Genomic DNA, 15,045 nt, shown 5'->3' on the forward strand with positions numbered 1-15,045 from the left:
AAGTAGTCGCTTGTGTCATATTTTTATTACAGAATGGCTTTGCATACAGTTTGTCTTGCCAGCTTTTAGTGTGCCACTCTGCAAATGAAAGGGAGGAGGATTGCACAGACTCAGGACTTCCTGGACAGAGGTTATAATTTCTTTCCCTGTTAATGGCGAGTCCCGTGAAAAAAGAAAATAATTCACACAATGTGGGGCATGTAACCTACTGCATATTTCTCAGTTAGCAGTGATATAGAGCCCTGATAGTGCTGGCAAATGAGGACTAATAGCGACTAATCTGGATGGCTGCAGGTCTTGCAAGAATCCCTCACATATGGATCAATACGTAACAGCAATTCACATGCATTTGTTGGACCAGGGTCTTTAAAATTTTACTGGCTACAGCTGTACAGCTAGTCGAGATAATTCTTCCTAGGTGCTAGAACTGTAGTAAATATTTATATTTATATTATGGTGGTGTCCAAAGGAACCAGTAGGGGAGTATTATACATAGAACTGTATAAAAAAGAAAAGATATAATCCCTTCCCTGTGGAGTTAACCATCTAGAGAACACAAATAGAACGGTAGAAGAATGGGAATAAAACATACATGCAAATGAGTATAGCAATGAATTGGGACAGCTTTGTGAATTGTAAGGGTTTTTTTATTATTATTCCTTTAAGGAAGAGATGAAGATACACAATGGTTGTTATCAAGTCACTGGGAAATTCTAAGGGACTTGAACTCATTTTTGTTTCAGAAAGGTGGGTTTATTAAAACTTTCTACTGTTATTTCGGGGTTTTGGTTTTTACTTCTGATTTTTTTTTTTTTTCAGTAGAGGAAAGGGAAAAAAAATCATAGTAATTTCTGCTTCTTTGGATGTGTAAACATTGGTCCAAGATTTTATAATCCATATACATGCCAAGGAACCAGCCGTAAGTTGCAAGTCGTGCTTATTCATTCAAGGCACATAGAGATCCAGCTGCTGGTCACTGTCACAGCTGGTTTTAGCACAGGGCTCACACGGGTAGCACATCAGCTGCATCCCTTAGTAGGAACATCCATCCCTCTCCTCATGGGAGTGTGTGGAAGGCAAACCTCCCACAAGCGCACGTACACACCTGATAAGCAATTCCTGCTCCCTTAAAGAAAAATAAATTAAAAATCAGAATTAAGTTATGCCTCTCCCTTTTCCAAACCCTGGTGGAAGAGGGGGAAGAGGAAGGTCACCCTGCCTTTGGGGAGGTTGTAGGGCTGATTGCTGTCACTCCTGGTCCGCCACCTGTGTGGTGTCACTGTGCATCTGAGGGGTCGAGTTGGGACAGGGGCTGCCCCTTCCCCAAACCCATCCCTACTGTCTGCAGGAGCAGCCCTGGTGGCAGGTGAGCCCCAAAAGGAAAGAAGAACAGTCAGATTTGATACTTAGCTCCTGAGTTTAGCTCCCTGAATTGTTGATTGTTTACCAGTTAAAGTGGAGTTCTTGGGGTGGATATTAGCAAAGTAGGAATCAATTAGGCAACTTCTGTAATCCTGTCAACACTGCTCTGGCTTGCTAGCACAAGCTGAAGAATTTTCACATTTTGTTCATCTTTACTCTGAGAATTTCCCAGGTAACAGGGAAGGTGAAGAAAACAACCTTTTAAAACTGCCTCCCTGCAACTTACCTCGACAGTGAGATGAAAGTGTTTTTTCTCGTGTTTTCTTGGCATAATCCCTTCTCTCTTTTTTAATTCATTTCATAGCAACCTGTAATCCTGGAGCTGATCTAAAGACGCCTTCCTTTGCATATATCTGTGTCTTATAAAATGTGTTCTTCATCACTCTCCAGGAAAAAAATTTGTCCTAAGACACTGGGAGCAAAGCAGGGCTTCAAGCGACACAGTAATAATTTCATTGTTTAACTTAAATAATGAAGGCTTTGGGGTTCTGGTTTTTATTTTTAAATGTTGGAAGTGAAATATGGTAGTAATGTTTGAGTTATGAACAATGTCACTTATTCTTTTTCTGCCTAGGAGTCAATACAGTGATGTTCTGGCCTGCAGTGCTCTTAGCTGTGGGTAATATTGATTAGCTAGATTTTGGGCATAAATAGGTAAAATGAAGGATGACAAGGAACACCAATGCTTTTTTGTGTGCTACTTTCTGGAAAATTTGACTCATGCTTATTGTAGTTCATCCTTTTCCTACATCACAAGAGTAAGAGTTGATTAAAGAAACAAAGAACATGCACAAGCATAATATAAAGTTGGCAACTTAAATTTACATAACAAATTCTTAGTTTAAGAGACATCAATAAGGAAAAAAAAAAATCCCTCCAGGATTTCAAACAAAAGTTCTTTGGATTTTGTCTTTTCAGCACTATAAACAAAATCCTCCTTGCCCAAAAGCAGAAGAAAACTTTAAAGACTATAGCTGCAGGAAGGGGAAGAAGGAGGTTTACGTTTCTGAGACGTATTAGAAATTCATTCTAAAATTAGAAGGACAGACGTTATTATCTGTTCTGACCCTAAATGACTTTGTCTGATTGTTTGTTTCTTTTGGGAGGCCCCAGATAGCTGCTCCCTTGGAGAAGGCTGTTTGGTAAGTACCGGTGGCTCTTGCTAAATGTCCGACAGGGACAGTGTCCTTCTGGCTGAGTCAGGTTGGAAATGGGTCCCCTCACCATTCCCACTCTGGGTGTTCTTTTTGCTTCTCTGCTTTTACTGCCATTTTCTGATTATGGCATAAACTCCAACTCCCTCCTCTGCAATAGATTTTCATTATAACTGTGCCTAGTACCATATTTTTAAAGTTCCTTTTTTTTTTTTTTTTCCTCACATTTTCTTGTTTGGTCTATGCACACAAACAATAACATCTCCTCACAGCTGAAAGTACTACACTTAACCAAAGAGCCTTCTGTTTTCTTGCTCGAAAACAGAACACTACAGGTGTGTCTGCAAGTGTCAAGGGGAAAACCGAAACAAAGCAAAACAAAACAACTAAAAAAAACAACAAAAAACCCCCCAACAAAACAACACACACAACATGGAAATGGCAAAAACAATAACAGCTTTAGAAAGGTTTGTTTATTCATATGATAATAGGCAGCTTTAATGTGAACTTTTTACATAGTCGAGCCACTGAGATCAATTTAATCTGGGTGGGATGTTCTCCTCTTAGTGTAAAAGACCATTGATTCCTTCTATGGGCTCAGTGAGGGAACTCTTCAGCATAGTGGCACACAGAGAAAGCTGCTTGAAAGCCACTGAAATCAGCAGGAGCCTTTTAATTGACTCTGAATCAGGCCCAAACACTGTACATAACTGCTCTCCTTTTGCAAAACTTTCTGTTTCTTGAAGACAATTGGATTACCTAAATAAAATTCATTTTTTTGCATATAAATATTCTGTGTAAATCAATTCTTTATGGAGAAAATATTTTGATTGCACTACATCTTCTGTGTGTGTAAATGCTCTAAGTGTTGCCATTTATAATAACTTTATCATCCTTTGTTCAGGTGACTAATTATAATAAAATATATATTATGCATTAAACAGTATGAAACTTGTTTTTATATATTTCATTTAATTACTTTTTACTGTAACAAATCACATTGTTAGAAATGTACTAACAGATGGGGTGGATTTTAAAGTTGGTATAAATTATGACTCCTTAATTTTTGCAAGTGTTGAAGAATTTAATTGTCTCCATTCAAATTTTTGGCTTAACTCCTGTGGTTTGACTTGTTAGGATTCCAGACATGCAACACAAGGAGCAGGGAATTTCTGGACTGTGCAGTGTCTTTTTGGGGAAAACGGAAAAAAAAAAAAAAAAAGGAAGGAAAAAATGCTAAGGAGGAAAGGAAGTTAAGACAAGACAAAGGGAAGGTCTGAACAGATGTGCTCAAAAGGGCTCATCCCAGAGCCAGGGTTAGGATGTCAAAGGACTCTCACTGAATAGCCCTGCTTGTTAGGGGCACCAGGAGCAGGACTCTCTTGTGCTGCCCACATACCAGGTGCAATGAAATAAAGGCTCTGGGTGCGACCCAAGTCCAGGAGTGGAGGAAACTCTTATCTGAGTATAAAATCAGAGCTTAGGTAACTCCAAAGGTGGTAATGAAATGCTGTTTCAGGAAGCTTCTTTTCTCTCTTTTCTTCTTTTCTTTTCTTTTCTTTTCTTTTCTTTTCTTTTCTTTTCTTTTCTTTTCTTTTCTTTTCTTTTCTTTTCTTTTCTTTTCTTTTCTTTTCTTTTCTTTTCTTTTCTTTTCTTTTCTTTTCTTTTCTTTTCTTTTTCTTTTCTTTTCTTTTCTTTTCTTTTCTTTTCTTTTCTTTTCTTTCTTTTCTTTTCTCTTTTCTTTTCTTTTCTTTTCTTTTCTTTTCTTTTCTTTTCTTTTCTTTTCTTTTCTTTTCTTTTCTTTTCTTTTCTTTTCTTTTCTTTTCTTTTCTTTTCTTTTCTTTTCTTTTCTTTTCTTTTCTTTTCTTTTCTTTTCTTTTCTTTTCTTTTCTTTTCTTTTCTTTTCTTTTCTTTTCTTTTCTTTTCTTTCTTTTCTTTCTTCTTTTCTCCTTTCTCCTTTCTCCTTTCTCCTTTCTTTTCTTCTTTTTCTTCTTTTTCCTCTTCTCCTCTTCTCCTCTTCTCTTCTCTTCTCTTCTCTTCTCTTCTCTTCTCTTCTCTTCTCTTCTCTTCTCTTCTCTTCTCTTCTCTTCTCTTCTCTTCTCTTCTCTTCTCTTCTCTTCTCTTCTCCTCTTCTCTCTTCTCTCTTCTCTCTTCTCTCTTCTCTCTTCTCTCTTCTCTCTTCTCTCTTCTCTCTTCTCTCTCCTCTTTTGAGAAGTAGAGAGACTTCCAGCTTCAGTAACTTTATATTTGGATGTTCCCATTGAGACTCCTCCTCTTCTCACAGCTTTCTTGACCATTCTTCAGTCTGTCCTGACTTTTCACCTTCCAACCCTTGCTCTTGCAGAGCAGATCTTCCACACACAGCCCAGTCATATGGGCCATCATGGACAAAACCTTGTTTCCCATCCACTGCTCCAAGCTTGTCACTGTTCTTCTCAAACCATCCCCCACATGTCCTTTGACATATATTACTCTAAACCTTGCTCTTGGTGCTTCTTGTAGAGCCATCACCAACAAATCTTCATTTATAACCTTTTCAAAATTCCCTTTCTCCACACCTTGTTTTACAGTGTAGCTGTTTTGCAAACTCTGCCTATTTATACCCTGTGCTGTGTTTATGACTGGCAGTAAGTGTCTAAACATAGGTATAGAGTGTCCCACCTGGCCTTGAGCTATACTGTAAGGTCATGGGTCATATCAGCAAGCTGTCTTGGAAACAGTTAGATGTGTCAAATTACTGTAGATGTTTGTTTGGTCAACCAGGTACTACCCCATGTGAATGAACATTAGCTGCCTTCAGTGACTGAAAAGCTGCACCACATGGCCACCTCTCAGGTACCTGCAGCTCCTTGCAGTGCCCATGATGGTCTTCAGACTGCCCAAACTCAAACTGCCTGAATAGCTCACTTCATCAGGCAACAACAAAACTCTTTGAGAAAGGTGCCCTTGATCAGGTGGTGATCATAAAAATGTGTCAATGGGAAACAGAGGAATGGCTAGGTTTCCCAGAGGAACAGACTGAGCATGACTGACCCAACTGCCTCCATGTGTTCCATCAGCCCCTGAAGTGATGGCCTGCAACAATGTTTGCTTTCCTAATATGTCTGTGTTTGGCACACTCGTTCACCTTTTGGATCCAAAATTCCCTTGTAGTACTTCCCAGATGTTTCCTCATGCCCTCACCTGAAGAAAGGCTTGTGCCCACATTCTCCGTGCATGACACAAGCACGTGGGTGACTTACGCCTGTGCTCAAAATGAAGTAGAGATATTATTTACGTTGGCACTTGCTGTTCTCAGTGCCATAAATGTCTGCCCATGGGGCTTCATTCATTCATACGTAGAATATACACGATGCAGAGCAGGCTTACAGGTGTGGGGAAAAAATTCCACTACGTGCGCTCTTCTACTTCTGAAGATGAAAACCATGTTAAATTAATGAGGAATGTCATCAAGTCCTAGCAAGTGATTAAGCCCACAGATCTCTGTCTATAAGGCCACAGTGTTGAGTAGCAGGCTGTTGTTTTTCCTGTGCCTGCCAGTTTTGAACTGGCATTAGAGAATTTGGAAACTCCGGATTTAGAGTTTGGTTTTGAAAGTTCATCTGATTCAGAGATTAGGAAACACTAAAACACTAGTACAGCTTCTGTACCCATTATCTCATGATTTAAATGGTCTCTGTTTTACATTAGCTGATGATTTAAGTGCCATTAGATATCTTTGTATGACATCCAATATGAAATAATCAACTAGCGTGGTGTAACATTGGTCCCATCAATCAAAGTCCCTATTCCTCCCACAGCATTGTTAATGAAATGTTGGTAAGAAAGCCCACAGACTTGAGTGTAGCATTAGAATTAAGGGGGTGAAAGGTGACCTTTCATTATTCAATTTTTAGTGTTGGAGTCCCATTTCATTTCAACAAAGAGTCTGGAAGGGATATTTGCTCAGAAAGTGTTTTATAACTCCTATTATATCTGTCCTGACTGTTATTTGTGTTTAAGCTGATTTGCTGATAATATAGCAACACTCAATGAATAAGAAAGGCATCATCTCTTTTAAAAATATACCTGATGCTGCAGCTTGACATGGTTCCTTTGAGGAAGAATCCTGGCAAGTCTTTGTGTCTTTATGTTCTTTTTGGTGAGATGAGTGCCATCTCGAAAAGACTAGCTTGTTGGTTTAAGTAATTTTAATAATAAACTTTGTAGTTACAATGGAGCTAAATATGGGTGTTGCTCCTCATGGTTCTGACGGATTTGTAGATGAGGGTGAAAATGTGTGGATATGAAGACAAAATGTTGTCACATGCAGGGCCACATAGTTGCTCCAAGGCCTTTCGGTGGAGTTGTTGTTAAAAGATAGCATACCAGTAAATTAAAAATGAAACCGGCATGATTGCACTTCCACCTAAAGGGGTGAGCAGCATGGCAGGGACCTGGGACATCTGTTTAGTCACATTCCTCTCCAATGGCTGAAGCCTCTAGAGAGACAGTGGAGATCTTCTGCTGAAGTGGGACCTCATCAGGTAAAGAGGAACAGAAAGAGAAAGGGTGGAGGAAGGCCCATGGCGGTCTGAGGAGCAGTCAGTCAAGAAGGGGCCGGTGTTTGTTTTGTGGAGTTATGTTTTGTGAAGTTAATAATAAAGGCAAACCCCAGGAAAGGTGCAAAGTTGGAAAGCAAGCCCGTCTGCACGTCTTCTGTTCAAAGCAGGGCAGGGACTCCAGCTGTTTGGAGAGCCACCTTCCTTTGAAGTAATTTTGAGGTGAAAATTTCAGCCCTTTGTGCAACCAGTTAAAGCTTTTCTAATTGCCCTTTAATTTGGGAGAATTCAGAAAGCTCTCAGCATTTTTGCAGGTAACTGACAAGCTCTTTGCCATTCTTTAATGAACTCTTTTATTTTGCTGAGAGATCAGGATTGAATTTTTGTTATACACACAGAAGAAGGGCATTAATTCTGAGTAAAATATGATATTTAACCTATTCTTATACTTATCACCTAAAGTACGTGAACTCTCAGCTGGGACTGGGTTCTTTTAAGACTGTTTCAGGTTATCATGAAGTGTTTTTCAATCAGACACAAACTCTGTTTGGCACTGCACAAAAAGCTGAAGTCTCTGCTCTGCTGTATTGTCCTTGTGCTGTTCTGTGCTACGGCACAGTGAACTTCACCCAGACAGCTGTAATGGGAAGGCTTGAGATTGCTGGTTTTCTCCTCTCTGAAGATTTATGCCATATTAAACAGGCAAAAAAAGCATGTCCTTCTGCTTGTGAAGAAGAGGGACACTATAATAGGTTCAGACTTTTTTGTGGAGGAGTCAAAATGTGGCACCAAATTCTGAAAAGGGTTTAATTAACAGCTTGGTTTTGCCAGACTTTTCTAGTGAAGAACTAACTTAGCTTATGGACTATAACTCCAAAAAAGAACTATTGATATGTTAATTGTATATGATTATGAATGGTTATTTATGGCATTGGATCTCTCTGCTAAACCAATTATGCTCTATTTGTGAGATTTGCATTATACTGCATCCATGGCATTTAATTAAACTTCTGTTTCTCTTCTTTCTTTTTGTTTCTTTCTTTTTGTTTTTCTTTTCCAGCCTTAAATGAATGATAAACTACACTAGTCAGTCGGTGGTTAAAGCTGAAATCAGCTATTCATTTGATCACCCTCACACACATACTCCTCGGTTTGTGCTACCCAGAAAATCTTAGCTGTGCCCCCTTAAACATTAATTCACTGACTTACTTACTCGAGCTCAATGAATTTTTATAATCGTGTCTTACATATTTCTAGAACTAGACAGATTAGTCACTGTGACTGTATTGGTGAAAATCATCCTCTCTATTTTAATGTATGTTTAAATATATTTATATAAACATAAAGGGGATGTTTAGAAACAGTGTAATGGCACAGCATGCTGTAATCTGAGTGTTTCTTTTCGTCTCCTTCTGCCAGTTAATAAACAGTGTATAAAGTCAACTGCATAAGCAATGCTCTAATTCAGAACATATCAAAAGGTTTGCGTGGGTGAGGTAAATTGGCCTGATAGTGAGTCAGGAGCTGGCTGGATCCCTCATTTGTTCATTCAGAGAATTTTTAATGTAGAACTAATTTTTGAAGTAGTTGAATTTTTGTAAAGAAAATGAAATCCTTAAGGGGACAATTTAGCTGGAATCCTCTGAAACACAGTTCAAGATGCATTGCATTTTCACAGCTGTTTCATGTGGAAAAGGATCTTAGGTTTTCATTCCCTTGACACCTGCTTTCTCTTTCTTTTCTGTAAGTGTATTACAGTGCACCTATTGAAAGAGCTGGTAGGGGTTAGTGGAGAAGAAGGTAAAATCATGATATGGGATATACTGCTTTGTTACTCAAAACTTGCTTTGCTTCCTACTCACAGTGTCAGTGCCAAAAATGTTGGTTTGGGGCTCTCTGTAGTCGAAGTGTCCAAAAGTGGGAGTAAAGAGATACATATCCATATCCATCCTGCCTGCAGCCCCTTGTGTGCGCTGGTTGCTGTGTTACTGGGGCAGGTGGCTGAGAAAAACAGGAGTACAGGAGCTGATTTTCCAATCCACATATATACGCACACATATATGTGTGTGTATATCTATGCATGTATATATATCTCCACTGTCCTAGCTCAGGCAGTGGCAAACAGCATAGAGCCAGTTCTTCAGTTTCAGAACTTAATAATATCCCCTTCCTGGCCACAGTGCTATTCATCACAGCCTTTTGCCAAATAACAGGCCGAGAGTGGCCTGGAGGTCTTTCTGTGGACACTATTCCAGATTCAGTTTCCCAAAGAACATTTTGAAACTTGCCAGTCATAAAATGTTTTCAGTATTACTCAGAAAAACTCTCACTAACAAAATTCGACTCTCAGACCTCTGTTCTCTAAGAACCTGAGTCACTTCTGTCTCAGATGAAGTCTTGACAGAAAGCAATTTTAGTACCTTTCTTGAATCCTAAGTGCAAGATTTAAAAAGTTAAAAACAAAAAGCAGGAACAATTTGAAGCTATTTTCTGTGTGTGATCATGGGGATGGGAGACATAGTTGGAATAATTGTATCAGAAGGGAAGCTACTTCATTAGTTTCCCTCTACTGTTACACATTAGCAAACAAAGTAGGACCATGGCTAGGCATTTATTTTCCCTGGTTGTTGGGGCAAGTACAAAAGTGTTTATTGTTGTGACATTACTAAGGTACCTATTGCTAGAATCTATTTTGAGATAGCTGGGGAAAAAATATAGCCCTTATTTCAATTGGGACAATTTGCAAATTCTCAAATCTTCTGTTGTTTGAAGGGTTTATTTTACGACACAGAACCTATAGTTACTGCACCCCAAAAGTTCTTTTTCACGATTAGCTGAAGCACAGACAAATCATGAAAAGACAATTGTACACTTTCTTGTGTTGCTTTATGGGCTTTAAGTGCCTACAAAAAAGGATTCCTTATGCTTTAATTTCTCTTTATTTTTTTGACTGTAAAGACCCATGGGGTAAATGCCAGTCCCACAATCCTGCAGTTATATGGTTACTGTCAGCCTGCTCAAATGATGCTTCCTGTTCATTAGGCGTCCTTTCATCTGACAACAATGTACTGGCTTTGCTGCAATTCTTAGTCAACGCCCATCTCTTCAATAGCCTGTGAATAGTATTAAATAGTGTTTATGCTAGCTATTGTTGCCTTTTGTGTGGTTTGTCTAATTCACAGAGAAAAGTCTGCTTTTGTGGTCTAAGGCTGGCTACGTCATGGCACGCCATGTGCCTTCTGATGGGATCCATTCCTGCTGAGTGATAACATTACAGGCCTGAACTCCTTTGCAATACAATCCAGCATTCTTAACACAGTCAATACACTCACAGGCAATCTAGTTTACTCTTTATATTAAGAGGTTTAGGGAGACAAAGCTCATCTAAATACCTGCTCGTGAAACAAATGAGATGAATTCAACCGATTTGACAATTATTCCCCAGCTCCCACACAACTACACAATGGCCACCAGAAATTAAAAAAAAAAAAAAAATTAAAAAAAATACTCAAGCTCTTCAAGGAATGTCCAAATATCCCAGGTAGTGTCATTCTGTGTACACACATACAGTACATTTTAGCAAATAAGGTGACATTATTGTTCCTAGTTATTGTTCAAGATGAGGCTTAATACTAGTGGCTGCTTTTCTTTGCTTAAACTACTCACAAAAGAGAAGGGATATTGTACGGATGATTACATTATCCTGTAGCTCAGGAGCCTTTGCAGGGCAGGTATGTTGCTGTGCCTTGAAAGGGCTTTTGATGTAAGCAGGTCATTAGAGGCTCAGTGTGTAACTGATCCTTAGCTGTCTCTGGCTTTTGGTCTGTATGCGTTATTCTTGTCTAACCATATGCTCGCTGTTCTAGGTATCTAAAATCTTATTGTTCTCCTCCTCTCCCTCCCTCAGTCCCTCCCCTCCAACCTTGCCACCACACAGCTGAAGCTGGCTTCCAGTTTTGCCTGGGGAAGCGTACAGACACGTACAAATGCAAGTGGAAAGTGAGGCTTACACTGCCAAACAGTGCCATTTGTTTGTCCTGGGAGTTGTTATCCTCCATGCGTCATGCTTTGAACAAGATCAAGAGTAGCTTCTAAAAAATATGGCCATGAAAAGAATGCACACAAATAGTAATTATTACTCTGTAGCTGCTCAAGCTATAATACCCTCCATGGCCAGAAGCAAGCAGGTAGGCAGGGGACAGGGTGGGGCTGGGAGTAGGTGGAGGCTGAACTTTGTTGTCTGTGCATCATAGCAGAGCATTGCAGATTGCCCTCCTGATCAGCATAACAAGGGAGGTCCATCATGCCTGCTCTTCTCTGAGGTATTATGGGCCAGATCCACAAAAGCATTCAGGACTGCAAAGCTCCAGGCAAACTACTTGCTGGAGTGGACACCCACAGAGAGCTTGAACATAGACTTCTCCACCTGAACTGGCCACACTTTAGAGTCAGTTGGAAGAGACTACTTCACCCTTGTGTTCACCTCCGACATTGGTCTGTTAAGTACACCTTACAAGTGCTTATTTCTTGCCACTACTAGTAGGGAGCAGAATAACCAGCCCAGGAGTGAACACTATAGCAATCTATCTAAAGTTTAGAAAGACGAATCCTACTCGTGTACTTCAGTGCTTGTGTGGATCTGGAGTTCCAGGTTCTACTGTCCTCCTGGGCCTTGTAGCTAAAAGCTATTTTTTTTTCTGGATAGATAGCACAGAAAAGTCATGAAGTCCTTATTAATTCTTTTCTTTTCTTTTCTTTTCTTTTCTTTTCTTTTCTTTTCTTTTCTTTTCTTTTCTTTTCTTTTCTTTTCTTTTCTTTTCTTTTCTTTTCTTTTCTTTTCTTTTCTTTTCTTTTCTTTTCTTTTCTTTTCTTTTCTTTTCTTTCTTTTTTTTTTTTTTAAAGCTTCCTAGTGCCTCCAAGCTACAGAGAAGGCAGTCATTCTTTCCATGTTAGGGTGAAAAATGAATAAAATAATCTGTCTGTCATAACAACATGAAAGCATTTCCTGAATTACAGCCTTGGCTTCTGAATGATGGTGCTTGGCTGAAATGAGTCAGTGCAAGTGGGAAAGCACCTTGCCAAAATAACAAGGAGGAACCTGGCAGTCTAGAGCAGTTGCTAGAAAAGAGCTGTTTCCCCTATATTCAGATCACCTTAGTACTGAAAGCAGTTGAGCAAATGCTCGCCCAGAGTCAGTCAATGAAAAAGAGTTCGTGCCCTGCACGAATGTGCTACCTTATTCTGCTCCTGAGAATGAATGAGGTGGGCTTTGACTAAGGCTTTCAGAAGAAGGCATTGGAAATGAACTAGGGTTGTCAGGAAAGCTCATTGATTTTGCAGCACCCATCCAAGCTGTACATTATAGTTTGGAGGAAGAGCAGTCACTTTTCAGAAAATAATTTTTCAATGTACTGCCTATGTTTGTGCTTTTGTGCAAGTGATAATGGTTTCATGAACACCTTATGTGATCAGCATTTAGCAATACCTGGGAAGTAGGCAATTCTGACTAGATTTTACAGATACCAACTTTTTTTTTTTTCCATTAATACTTTTTTTCCTTTTTGTTTATGTTCCTAGATTGATTTCCAATAGTTAAAGTTTAAACAATAAAGGCAACCTTAGTTTTCAAGTCTGCAAATAGGACAGACAATGTATGCAACCTCCTCATTGATTGACTCTTCTGTTTTTATAGATTCACCCTCTTGAAAGAATCATTAAACACCAGAGAAAATGATTTGTTGCCATTGATTACATGACATACTGCTCTGACATACACAGTTTTTATATCTAAGTTATTAATTATGTTGTTAATGTAATTTGCAGACCACAAGATAAATCATTCAGCTTCTGACTGGGTATTACTGGATACGTTGCATATATAAATACATCTTTGGGTGGGAAGAGAACTGTTACCAAGAATAATAAATTAGAAGGCTACTAGTTTGCCTTATAAATCATTATGAGCTAAGGAAAACTTCCTCTGCTCATTTATTTTATTATGCTGAGTTTCTCAACGTCTCTGTTGTTTACGTACTATAGTGATACTCATAATCACTTCATTTCAATACAGAAGAAAGTCTTACAATTGTTCTGTTCATACTCTATCCTCATTCTCTGAAGAATTTCACAGTTTAAGCTTAATAAGCTATAGGACATAGAAAGCCAAGCTTAATTTGTGTCTTCCCAAAGGCTTCACTAAACATTTTTTTCCCCTCTTCTGGTGGTAGATGCATTGCCCTAGCTTAATTCTCTGTAACTTTCTTTTCCCGGCAATGATTGCCAAGAAATTAATTATGACAGCCGCTGTTGTGAATGCATGCAGTGGTAGTCTGCTGCCACTAGTGACAGACTCATGAGCTTCAAAGTGGAGGTCTCCGCGTTTGTACCAACAAATCGTTTTTAAAAGTTCCTCCTGTTTTGTACTTCATTTCAACAGGTCTAGCTCTTTCCTTAGTTTCAGAAGGATTTAGCAGCAACTATTCAGCAGTTACCCTGGGAGCACACTGGAGATTATGCATGCTTGCCTGACATTTGACAGATGCCCTTAGAAGGCTGAGTTTCCTTTTCATAGAGGCCAGGGGGTTGAGGAGGGTGGAGGGCTAGACACATTTTTGAAGTGAGTGACATATGTTTAAATGTCAAGGTGGTCTTACTGAATCGCTAAGCACAACCCTTGTACATTGAAATAGAGACTAGGTGGGAAATGTCCTTTTTAGTTAGAGCTAAGAATTCACATCTTTTAATATTCTTGAACCCAGAGATGACATAGTCCTTCATTTGGAAGGGGAGCTGAATGCTGAAGATTAAATTTTGTTGCTAGTATATGCTAAGATTCCTTTGAAAGTCTCTCCACACACGAATAGTGAATAAAACATGTATTTTAACAGGTACTGCCAAAAGTGTGGAACTCAAGGAAGTAAACTTTCTCCCCTCCTTGCTCAGCCCCGTCCACACGGCGGTTGACATTGAGTGTTGACACAGTAGTGACGAGCAGATCCACAACTACAGCTAGGTTATGGGTTGAGTGTAAAGAAGATGAGTACTCAACGCTTAAAAGAATGGAAAATTCTACAGCCTGAGGTGAGTCCAAACCCTTTGGTTGTTTGCTTTGGCACCTTTCTTGGTTTAGGAAACATTCAGCATCTCAATAACAGGTCTTGAAACAAAGGACTTCAACATCATGTTTGGAATTTTTTAGGGCACCACAGTCATTGCCAAATTGAAAGAGTGAGGTGGCCTCAAAGAAGGGAGGTGCTTCAGATTTTGGAGCTGGCCATACGTCCTGCAGGAGTCCTGCCTGCAGAAGGAGCCACACACACTCACCTCTTCCCTTTCCTTCGCCCTGGGGCTTACCAAAAGGAAAGTCATGTTCTCAAACTGCATGCAAGTCTATCTTCAAACATGTCTTCAAATCCCTGGGGCAGATGACCAGGGAACTGAAGTCAGAAATATGCTCCTACTCATTTCAGCAGGTAAAAATTGGAGGCCCTGAAAGTTAGCAAGTTGTTTTGGAGAATAACTGGCTTAAACGTAACCATTACTGGGTCTCTGATCCCTTTTAAAAACAACAGAAAAACTCCTGTCATCAGTGTGGATGTAGGTTTGAACCTTTACCAGGAGACATTACATCTGTTTTTAATTGATTCCTTATTTTGAGGTATTGTATATTAATTTCAGGCTCCTGTGGAGATATCAGTACCAGTCAGAGTAAGGAATGGTGCAGGCAGCCCTGGTTCAAAGTTCAGCGCCCAGCAGTCTCTATCAGTCTCAGACTTTATTTGTCCTGAGAAGATATCGCCAATTATGTCACAGTAGCTGGAGACAGATAGATATCTCCTTGGGAGGAAAAAAAAATAAACCCACCATCATTTTGACTTGTCATCTAAATTGAATTTGAACTCACCTCTCTAGAGAAACACGTCCACTGC

Source organism: Streptopelia decaocto, assembly GCF_964273445.1.
Source record: "Streptopelia decaocto genome assembly, chromosome: 1".
In the NCBI taxonomy this organism is placed as follows: Eukaryota; Metazoa; Chordata; class Aves; order Columbiformes; family Columbidae; genus Streptopelia; species Streptopelia decaocto.